The sequence below is a fragment of the Stegastes partitus genome, unplaced genomic scaffold (genome assembly GCF_000690725.1).
Source record: "Stegastes partitus isolate 25-593 unplaced genomic scaffold, Stegastes_partitus-1.0.2 Scaffold52, whole genome shotgun sequence".
NCBI classification, from domain to species: domain Eukaryota; kingdom Metazoa; phylum Chordata; class Actinopteri; family Pomacentridae; genus Stegastes; species Stegastes partitus.
In genome coordinates this window covers 597,785-610,013 of record NW_007577783.1, presented here as the reverse complement: position 1 = coordinate 610,013, position 12,229 = coordinate 597,785, and the positions used below count along the sequence as shown (strand labels likewise).

Sequence of the window (12,229 nt, the reverse complement as noted above, 5' to 3'; positions counted from 1 at the left end):
GCTGCTCCAAGTGCTGCTCCAAGTGCTGTTCGTTGACCAGGGCCTGCCTGAGGAGCGAGGAGTGCTTGTTGCTGCTGTGCACGTGCCTCGGGATCATAGGCATGATATGCGAAGGCTGTAAGTCCAAACCAAAGCAAGCAGCTGTCTTGCTCACTGCAAATGCTTGAATGTGGTAACTGCTCGCTCTGATGCCTGTCAAAAGGGGAAAATACATTTCGCTGAATCTTTTGCAAACCCTGACATTTAAAGGGTGAATGCAATTAATTTGTGTTTTTCTGTCTCTGTATATATGCACTGCAAATAAAATGCCAGCAAAGTGAAAATAAAATTGTTCATACTGAGAACTCCACATAAACATAAACTTTGTTTTACTACAAGAAAAAATGTGATTTTGTTGAATTTTCATTATCATTTTGTCCCTTTTTTAAAATTGCAGAACCAAGGCTTGGACGGCAGCACCGACTCTCCGCTGCTAATATCCTCCAACATCCTGACGGGACTCATGCTGCGTGGTGTTTCTTCTAATCTAAAGCGGGAAAATAATCAATTTGATCTGTTTTAAGTTTCCTTAATCTTAAATCCACAAGTTAATCAACAGAAATATGGTAAATGGCAAATGGACTGCACTTACACAGCACTTTTCTACCTTAGTATTGCTCAAAGCACTTTACAATGTTTTCTCAGTCACACACATTCATGCACAAATAATAAAATTTTAGAATAATTTCTGCTTGACCATTTCTGATTTCCCTCAGAATCTCATAGCATAAACTAGAGATATAGAGACCATCAGCCTAGATGCTGTGTTTGGCAGGCACTGCACATCGTCACAAACACACCATTGTGAAGCATGGTGGTGGCAGCATCATGACCATCATCATTTTGTGGGAATCTTGTTTTACTTGGAAATAAAGGACTTTTTAAAAAAAATTAAAATAAAAAAGTGACTGAAGATGTCGACTGAAGGTTTACATTTACACCATATTTAACCAGAATTTCATTCATATTTATATGAAACATTAAATGTTAAAATTCCATCTTCTTCTACATCACATTCCAGTGCAAGATGATGTTGGAGAAATTCCTTCAATCAATCAATCCATCAATCCATCAATCAATCAATCAATCAATCAATCTCAACTTTAACTTACAACTTAAAAAAAATGTCAAAATGTTTACACAAATTCGTGTTACGTGACACGCTGATATTCTAACAGAAATTTAAATGGTTGAAAAGAAAGCTAAGAGAGGTTTTAGATGTTGAGACAAATTGGAGGTGTGTTTAAAAGGTTGTAGAACTTTCCACAACATGTGCAGGCAGTAACTGATATGAGTCAGCGGGAACCTGTGTTACATGTTGTTGTGACCACTGGTAGACACTCACTCGTGATTTTTTCCGTGGACCTCAAACTGAAACAGGCAGCAAACATCAAATACTCTATCAGTCACCAGCTCGGGATACAGAAGATCACCACTGGAAAGGTGGGTCTTTGGCTACCACCAAGAGAGAAAATAACACTTTTAACCGCAAAAGCTTGTTTTATAAAACTGGACAAGACACATTGGGTGAGGAGCACACCAGAGGGCTGTACTATGAAGCCGGAGTCGTGGGTTATCAAGGTATGTTGAGCTTAAAGTCAGACTTTCTAGTGTCATGAAGGTGGCTCTTGTTTTACCTGGCTACATCTCCATGGTAACTGATGCTGTGGAGCTACATCTCCATGGCAACTGATGCTGTGGAGCTGACCTGGTCGGGATCAGGTTATGTTCAGAGCTTCAGATTTAAATCGTCTGACAGAGCGTCTCTCTTTAACCAGATCGTTTCCTGACTATTATTTATGAGCGATACAGATTCTCAGCTGAGGGAGTGTGTTTTTTCTGTAAACATGCTGAGCTGTGCGTTGCTTATATCACTGAATAAAGCCGTACAATTGCAGTATCACACACTGTATGTATCGCGTTGCCATGGAAACCAGACATGTATTTAGTTGGTGATGCAGAAATCACATAAATATGTTTTTATGTTTGGCTCTGACTTGCTTTGTTTACTCTGCTGCTACTGCAGCTGATAGAACAGATCAGAACATGGATTATTCTGCTGGTATCTATTACAGAGAATATTCAATCAATAACTAATAATTTTGCTTTGATTTGGCCAAAAATTAAAGTGATATCCTGCATTCTGGGACACTGTCAGACCTAAATGACCTTCAATACAAGATCAGGTTTAAATATGTGAAGCTTAAAGTTTAACTTTAACGTGCAGCTGTCAGCTGGAAATCTGCGGCTGCATCAGTAAAATATTATATATGAACAGTTTTCTACCAGCATTCCCGCCTTCACTATTTACAGTAGCGGCGCTTTTTACTGTCATGAATGTTTATATTCATCATTGTTCTCCATTGAAACAACATGTTGACTGAAGCAGCTGCACATTGATTCATTCAGTGCAGAAGAAGAGTCACGAGACGCGTTAAACGCCTCCTTTTTGAACAGAGTCTGAAGCAGGAAGTCTGAGATGATAAAGAAAGTTTAACTACCTTCTTGCTACCTGTGATCTCTGGCTGGGGCTACGCAAAGAAAGCCTGGATATGTCACACTGGGTCAGGAGCACACCAGGAACATGATCTTTGTTTCCTTATGTTTTAGCTGGCGTTTATCTGTTTGTTGGTTGGTTGGTTGGTTTGTTTATCAGCAAGATAACTCGAAAAGTTACGAACGGATTTTCATGAAATTTTCAGGAAATGTTGATAATGGCACAATGAACAGATGATTAAATTCTGGTGATGTTCTGGCCTAACATCTGGTTATTTTCTCATAAAACATTAAACGCTGTTAAGTGTCACAGTGGCACAGAATGCTGTCGTTGCATCGTTTGTCCACTAGATGGAGCTCTGACTCCATTCAGTCCTTCAGTCCTCACCGCTGTCTTCTCAGTAGTCCAGGAGGAAGCTACAGCCAGGCAGGACTACAGGAGTGGGCTGAGCGGAGCTACTGACACATAAGTTCAGAACCACGTTGTGACATTAACGATGACTCAGCATTTCTCCTGGTTCACTTAAACCCTCTTTGCCATGTGTCAGGATGACTGACGTGTGCCTCGTTGCGTCGGTCATGCGCTTCATTTACGTTGCTAAAGTTGTGCTAACCTAGCGTAAGCTACTCCCTGTCTGTTTATGTTAGCAGTAACCTGGCTGTAGTTATACCAACCAATTGAGGAACTGCAGAAATAACGCAAGTGTACAAAATATTTGAGAGTCCAGAACGACGTTCATCGCTCCATCAGCTTGTTATTAATGATATCAATGTTAACTCAAATGCTAAAGCTATGTTCTGCTTCTCCATGAATTAATCGTGTAGATAAAATGAATGCAGGACTTTAACGTCAGCATGGTGGACATGAGCTCGGTGGAGGAGGTCTGTGCTCTCAGAGGGCTTTTCTAGTCTTAACAATGTTGTTCTTAATTTGCTCTGAGGAACGTCTGTCCTGCTCTGCTCTGCGTGTCACCTGGTGCTGATGATGGGCTCCAGCTGCTGGACTGGTCCTGTTTGGATGTCTGTCCTCAGAACCGTCCCCCTGACCCTGTCTGGGTTCACTGGTCTGACCCTCACATGGCTTCTTCTTAACCCTGTTCAGGACTTTTGGGGTCTTTTGGCCATTTGGTTTAGTTAAATATTGAGTGCTGTACATGCTCATACTTTTCATGTTCATACTTTTCAGTTGGCCAACATTTCTAGAAATCCTTTTTTTGTATTGGCCCGAAGCAATATTCTAATTTTCTGAGATACTAAATTTGGGATTTTTATTAGTGTTCAGGTATAATCATCAAAATTAAGAGAAATAAGCATTTGAAATACATCAGTTTGTGTGCAATGAATGAATACAATATACAAGTTTCACTTTTTGAATGAAATTACTGAAATAAATGAACTTTTTCATGATGTTCTAATTTTATGACCAGAACCTGTAGTTTCATCAGCTTCTCTACCGAATGACATGAACTCTTTGTCAGCAAAATGTTAAAAGGTAATGGGTAAATCTACGAGTTAAGACAAAACATATCAGTAACTTGTTTGTGTTTAATTTACCACCGTCTCTGAGTGTCCACAAGTGGAAGCCAGAGAAGAGGTGCGCTTGTTTTTATTCTCCAGCTGCTCCCGTCACAAACATTACCACAACACTCTGTTCACCCCGCCCCCATAAAGCTGTGCTTCAACGACCAGCCAGCGCTCCTCTGGGGGGAAAACTAATTACCCAATGACAAGACAGTATTTTGCCTGAGGGGCTGAGAGGAGGACCAATCAGATTCCAGCCGGGGCCATGGCCTCGGTGGCCCCTCCCCTCCCTTCACCGGTGTGCTCCACCCAAGTGACTCGATAGATTTGGCTCTTTCCCCAAAATGAAATTCAAGTTGAAGACACAGTTTGGAGGAGCCACTGCAGATAGTGTTTGGCATGATTACATGACAGGACTTCCAGGGAGTGTTGGAAGTGTTGCAGGAACTCGACATCCCAGTAGAAGTAGACTCCTACAATGAGGATGGCAAATTTAAATCCTTTTAGCTGCTGTTCACTGGGATTAACTGTTTTACTGCTGTTTGTATAAACACGACTAAGCAAAACTGCAAAAGCATCAGAAAATCTGAAAAACAGGCCGAGTCGCTGTCTGGTCACTTGTGTTGCAGAGTCAGTCATTAGATTCAACAGTTCACTGGTGGGACAGACCTCTTCCTTACACTTGCTGTATTGATTGCACCTTTAAGACTCTGCAAGTCTTTAAATGCGTGTTTGTTGTTGGTAAAATCATTCACTCCGGGGCAGTCCACTCAGTCAAACCTGTTCAACCTGCAGACACACCCGCCCTGCTCATGTGAGGCGACACCAACACATTGTTGTTCACCAGTGTGAGCAGCGTCTGTACTGCTGGAGGTGTCTGTTCACTGCACTCCTCTAAGAAAAGCCTACTTTACAAAGACAGGAGATTCAACCTGACAGAGAGGCGACTCTGAAAGCAAAGGGTAAGACCATTACTCTCTCTTTTTTTTCTTCCCTCTCCTCCTAATGGCCTTCTCTCACTTCCTTTCCAAGTCGCTTTCATGGCCGAGGAGGGTGATGGAATTTCATTACTTATGATTGAAATGTGTTCTGCAAGGTGGATCTGTGGTTAGCACCGTTGCCTCGCAGCGAGAAGGTTCGCGTCCCAGTGAGGACACCCGGGATCTTTCTGTGGAGTCTCCATGTTCTCCCCGTGCAGCGTGGGTTCTCTCCGGGTTCAAAAACATGTTGAGGTTAATTGGTGGTTCTAAATCAGGGGCTGCTGCTGCGGCTTCTTGAGCTTTTGGAAAATAAATAATGAGCATTTAATTTAAATGTATTTTATTTTAGTTTGTTAGTTTTTAAAATGTAATCCTAAATTTGAAGATTATGGGAATCTTATCACATTACAATAAAACATGTTGAAGTTTTTTGTTGCTCAAAATATGCGTCACAGCCATCGATGTGCGACACCAGGCGGCACAGTGTTGCCAACTTGGTGACGTTCTCGCTCAATCTGGCGATTTTCCAAAACCTGTGTCTCTAAGTGTAGCCCTGTGATAGACTGCGTACCTGTCCAGGTGAACCTGCCTTCAGCCTGAGTCAGCTGGGATTTTAATTTTATTTTATAGAAAAGCTCTTTGTAACGTTTGTTTTGAAAAGTGCTCCATAAATAAAGTTTATTATTATTATAAGGTGTAGAGATAATGGATGGATGGATGGATGGATGGATGGATGGAAAACAATAAAGTTTTGAGGATCAGCTCTTCACGAAAGAGGCCGGTTTAGTCAAACTGATTTCACATCAGCTGCATGTGCTGATTTTACACAAGGAACTCGGTGCCGTAAGAGTTGGAGGCTGGAATGTAACCTGGGTAGGTGCAAACATTCCTAAAAACAAAGCCAGCTGCAGATGATTAAATAAATAAATAAATCACACCCCAGCAAAGGCAATGAGCAAAGATGGACGACATAGCAAGAGATGGCGAGTCTTAACAAACTAAAACAACATCACAGCCACTGGATGCTGTAAACAGAGCCTGTATTGTGAAGCCGGGGAGTCGGCACACAACGTGGCCCCGTTTTTATTCCCCGTGGAAATCCAGCTGTAACGAAGCACACACGTGGAGTGTGGAGAAAGCCGTCTATCCTCAAGTCTTGAAACTTTTCTTTTTCGTCAGAGCAAGCCGGCGTCATGGGTCGAGGCGAGAGCGAGGAGTGGGACGAGAAGCATCACGACACGAGGCAAACTCAGCCCAGGAAGCACGAGGACACGGAGAGCAGGAGCTCCGGCAGCAGCTGCCCCAAGTGCTGCCTGAAGACCCGGGACTGCCTGATGAGCCCCGAGTGCGGCCGGGCGCTGCAGATCTCCAGCGTCGTCGCTATGTGCGGCATGTGCATCCGCTGGTTTGTATGTAAGTAACTGCTCACTGTGATGGCTGTCAAAAGGGGAAAACAAATTCCAAGCAAACCCTGACATTTAAACGCGTTTAATTTGTGTTTTTCTGTCTCTGTATAGATGCACTGCAATTAAAACTCCAGCTAAATTATATTGTTCATACCGAGAGCTCCACATAAACATAAACTTCATTTTACTGTGAGAAAAAATGTGATTTTTGTTGAATTTTCATTATTATTTTGTCCTTTTTTTATTGCAGAACCGAGGCGTGGACGGCAGCACCGACTCTCCTGTGTTAATATCCTCCAACATGCTGACGGGACTCCTGCTGCGTGGCGTTTCTTCCAATCTAAAGCGGGGAAATTTCATCTGTTTTCTTTAATCCTAAATCAACAGAAGTATTTTTGAGTAATTGTGTATATAAACCAAACTAGAATGGGAATAGTCCTCAGTGTCTAGCGGATGTAGATGTTGTATATTTTTATCTGACATGTTATTAAAAGAAATAAGCGAAACCGACTGTGTGTGTGGAGGAATAAAAAAAAAAATCTTTAACCAAAAAGTAAGATGAGCCATTAGGAGGGAGGAAGAAAACAAGAAGTGACACATCTGCAGTAATGAAAAATAAAGCTTCCGCTGACAACTGTGTGACGAGGACAAAAGTGTATTCAACCTACCGCCGCTACTTAAAAGACGCCTCTAATTAAAATGCGCCCTCGTCTGAAGCGACATGGGAGAAGTTTTTGTGTGATTCCACGTGACGACAACAGACGTGTCTCATAATGATACGAAAATGATGCCGTGGTACGTGATAAATCAGGACTTCCTAAATTTAATGAGCGAGAATCGTCCAGTAAAAATCACCTTCTTATAAAACTACACTCAACGAAAAATGTTACAAGTCCTGAAAAATGGAGGAGAAACTTTAAATGTGTTGTGATCCTCAGCGACTAGTGGTGTTTATTATAGTTTTCTAACCACTTCCTGTTAAAATATATTCATTTCTGTGGCTCTGACATCTCCACCTACAGTCACACCGAAGGATCAGCGGTGAAAAGTTATCTTTTTTACCTTTTGAACTCCAAGCACTTCTTTTTTTGGTTTTCTTCTGCTCCGGTCACACGTTTACTTCCTGTGAGCTCATTTTTCTCTACAAAATAAAGTCCTGCACCTCTACAGAAGCAGCACAACCGTGACTAGAAGCAGAGAAAAAATGTATTTTGTGCAGCACAATGTAGGTAAAGTGTCAGAAATCAGAAAAAAGACAAGAATTAATTTAAAGTTCTTTGATTATTTACTCGTGTAGACAGGTATTAGGAATAAAAAACATAGAAAGCAAAACAAGAATATTCCACAACCTGTTTTTTTTTTTTCATTTCATGTTTTCATCCATTTGTTTCAGCTCAGTTCAGCCAAAGAGTTTCTGTTTTTTGTCACATGATTTATTTATTTATTTTTTTTATCTCATCTGAGTCACTAATGGCTTCACAGTTACTCTGATGATGCATTTTTTGGGGTATTTTACAAAATCTGGTGAGAATTAACAACTTATTCTTGGCATTTGGCAAGAGATTTTCAAAACAAAGCAGTTTTGATAAAATATCACCATTCCAAGCTTAGATTTCCTTCATTTTTGCACATGAGTAGTTCAAGAAGCATCAGAGAGTTGAAAATTCAACAATTATTTATTATGTTTTTACTGTTTCTGACTCTAAATAAGGTCATTTTGGGAAGTTTTTAAGGACGACCTGCCATTAAGACCTGCTGGAGGGTTTTGAAATTCAGAAGTTTAATTTAATAAACATTTCAACAAAGTGTTATGTTGGATTTTGATGCAATTATTTGAACTGGATCGTAAATGTACATCAGTTCTGAATATCAATTATGTCGCTTTTTGACTTCAAATCATTTTTTATCCACATTGGCTCTAAAAAACATCAGTCGACCTCTAATTTGAACTTTCATCCATCCATCGTCTCTACACCTTAATCCTCACTAGGGTCGTGGGGGGCTGGAGTCTATCCCAGCTGACTCAGGGTGAAGGCAGGTTCACCTGGACAGGTAACCAGTCTATCACAGGGCTACACTTAGAGACAGACAACCAAGCACACTCACATTCACACCTACGGACAATTTAGAATCACCAATTAACCTCAACATGTTTCTGGACTGTGTGGGAGGAAGCTGGAGAACCCGGAGAGAACCCACGCTGCACAGGGAGAACATGGAAAGATCCTGGGTGTCCTCAACGGGACGCGAACCGGCGACCTTCCTGCTGCGAGGCAACAGTGCTAACCACTGCTCCACCTTGCAGCCCTAATTTGAACCTATATTGTGAAATTTATTGTTTCCTAAATCCAACTGTGTAGTTCTGGTGCAAGATTCTAACCAAACAAAATGAAACTTGAGTCCAACACAGGACATGAGAGCCCGGCCTCCTGGGTCAGCATCTCGAGTCCGACATCAAAAAGTGTGGCGGCACTTCATCCGTCCTTTTCATTTCCAGTTTCCTTTCTGCTGATTATCCTGACGGTGTTAATAAAACTCGTCACATCGGGAACATTTTCAAAAAAAAAAGCTGTTAGGAGCCGACACTCTGCACATGACAAACATCGTAACAAAGTAATTAAAAGCTGAAATGGATTTTCTTCACTAAATATGCAGATTGAACGAGAGGCGACGAACACGTTACGCTTCCTCTGCTGTCGGTTTCTGTCACAGCTTCACACCCGGCGGGGTTTTAACGTCGCCCGAGTTTCTTCCAGCTTTTTGCTTTCTTTCCGGCAGCATCTGTACGTGCTGCTGCAAACACTCGACGCGGTGAAAATGGAAAATGTTATCCCAGTAGCTTTTGTACGCGCAACAATAGTGTGTCCTTGGACGGGAGAAAAGAAACACCGTCCTTTCTCTCGTGTAATAACAGAGTCATGCATTGGAGCAGAACCGTGTGGACAACGGTCAGATGTGGGACGGGAAGCTCCGTCAGCATCCACCTCCACCGCCCCAACCTCCTGAACTTATGGCACATTGAGAGTGGACTAATTTCCCACTACGTCACACCGTCAGAAGATTCCAAGATGTAACTGAGAACGAGTCGAGACACATGAGTGACAGCGGAGGGTCGAAGGTGTTGAGACTTCTACACGAGTACATGAATGACGTGTGATCCGAGGCAGCGTGGGCGGGCGGCAAAGGGTACCCGTTGAATCAGTACCGAGATCTCACAGTCCTGGAGAAGTGCACCCAAAATCTGAATCCTTCCCTCGAATTCATCGTTCAGCACAGACCGTACCTCGTTCATACGTCTTTTCTGGACAAGAATCAAACTCACCCAGATTACAAGGCGACTTGCTTCAGCTCGGGCCGGCGGGTTTCTCAGGTGGAATTTTTCTCAGAGGAAGAGATACGAGTCATAAATCAGCCACGGCTGAGAAAGGTAACAGATGATTATGTCGGCGAAGACGAGCAGAACGCTGGAGTGCTGCAGGTGTTGGACTCGACACAGAAGGACGACTCGACAATGCCAACGGAGCAGAAGTGTTTCTTTACAGGAGCTTCAAGGAGAATTATGACTTACCTCAAACTGGTGTATTTCTCATTAATGGTTGCAGAGATTCTGGAATTAAGAGTCACACACACACAAAAAAACCCACCTGTGAATAGCAGGTAGCCAGACAATGTAGCATCAGCTACCTGCAGAATGAATAACTTCAAACGCCTGCTCTCGAGTCTGACCAGAGGTTAACGGGCGTTTTGTTGGAGCCACATTCATGGGAAACACACCAGTTTGAAATAAACCAGGATTCTCCTTTAAGTCAAACACAGAACGAGGAGTGTGAAGCCAGTCGGATTCAGCAAACTGAACCTAAACGCTAACATGCAGGTGGTGGTCGGAAACAGGCCGAAGGTCATCACACACGGAGAAACTCCAAATAATACAATTTTAGAATAATTTCTGCTTGAACATTTCTGATTTCCACGAAAATTTTATAGCATAAACTATAGATACATATTAGGAATGGACTGATACCTCTTTTTGATTTCCGATACCAATACTTCAACTTTGAGTATCTGTCGATACCGATACCATCTCTCCTCCTAAACTTCTTTGGAAATACCTTATTTGCATGGACACATTTGTTTAAGATGGCTTTACCAAAAGCCTCATACTATTAAAGCATAGAGTTTGCTTTTCTAAGAAAGGAAAAAACAGCCAAAAGCATGTCTCAAAGTGAAACTGTAGCTGCTTTATTTGAGCTGTAATTAGACTACAGTGTGCACTCATATATATATGGACATTTGTGACAGTTTAGCTACATATATGAAATTCTTTCTAAGTTGTTTCCGCACATTGAAATTAGACGCTAAGTTGATTATATCTCAGAAACTACTAAAGACAGAAGCCTGACATGTTCACTGTTGTTTCTCATCATGCCAGTGATTCAGAGCCTTAATAAAATGTCTTAAAATGAAAAAACATGGCCACCTTTGAAAGATGTTTTTCTTATTTATATCTGGAGAACCATCTTGAAACTCCAGACCTCTGTTTTACTCGGATTAAACCATCAACTATCTGTCACACCTGCTCAATCAGCGCTGAATATTAACAAAAACATATAGTAAGTGTTTCATATTAAAACAGTTAATTCCTATATGTTTAGTTTAGTATTACTGTGACAAACAACCGCACAGTTCAGAAAACATCCCTCGTTGACGTCTGTGATATCGTTTTTTTTGTGTAATGTGAGCTTAAAGATGGGACTTTTCATGACGGCTTCATTTTCTCTTCATATTTCAACCCACTTGTAATCAGAGACGATTAGACCTGCTTGTCCATCACTGCTGATTCTGAATCAATGACATGATGAGAAACAACTGTGACAATCTCAAGCTTTTATCTTTAACAGTTCCAACGCCGTCGTCATCCAAACGTCAATGTGCAAAAAAATGAGTTCAACGTCGGTCAACGGACAATTTTTAAGACCATTTTATTTTGGGATATATTTGACATATGAAAACAGTAATCAAACTGCTTTAAGCAAACTAGAGAAGGTGGACCAGAAGGCCCCTGATGATCTGATCTGGAACGACCCAAAGTGGGAACCCCGGATCTGGTGACGTCTCAGAGTCTCGACTGTTCGCTGCTGTGATCAGCGGACAGGTGAGGACAGCAGCAGTGAGGCTGCAAATTCAGTCTGATTCGAGCAATTCGGATTCTAATTGTGATTTCAAACACGGTAAAAGCAAAAATGAGGACCGTCCACAACCGCTATTAACTAGACATCATTTGAATAACGCCGTCCAGCATCCTGAGCGCGGCGTCACGCTGAGCGGACAGCAATCCTCAGCCTCGTGCATGTAAACAAACCAGCATGTGCACCGAGGATTAGCTGGCTGGTTGCCGCGTATGTAAATCCTGCATGCACTCAGTTACAAACATCTAATACGTGTGTTTGGAGTCAGAGACAAGTTGTAGAAACAAAATCTAAGTTCGTTGGGAAAGCTGAACCGTCTGAGCAGTTTGGTGTTGTTGCACCGATAATGTGGGCTCATTTTTCACTGGAGAACAAAGTCCTGAACCTTTATGGATTCAGCACACCGTGGCTAGAAGCTAGGAGGGCTCAGACGTGTCTTTTGTGCAGCATGACACAGCTGTAGTGTCATCAGTAAGAAAAGAAGAACTAACGCAAATTGAATTTAAATTTTTCATTTCACAAAAAAAAAAAAAATAATACAAAAACAGGAATCAACATGTGCAACATCTTTCTAAGTGACCACAGTTGACTCTACATGCTG

The 12,229-nt window shown here is 41.8% G+C and overlaps 1 long non-coding RNA gene across 1 annotated transcript; it reads left to right on the top strand.

Annotated features, from left to right (window-relative positions):
- Positions 1-4,881: 4,881 nt before the first annotated feature.
- Positions 4,882-6,952, top strand: LOC103352809 (uncharacterized). The gene is made up of 3 exons (XR_519976.1): positions 4,882-5,018; positions 6,216-6,449; positions 6,693-6,952. It is a non-coding gene; the product is annotated as an uncharacterized LOC103352809 (long non-coding RNA).
- Positions 6,953-12,229: the final 5,277 nt, after the last annotated feature.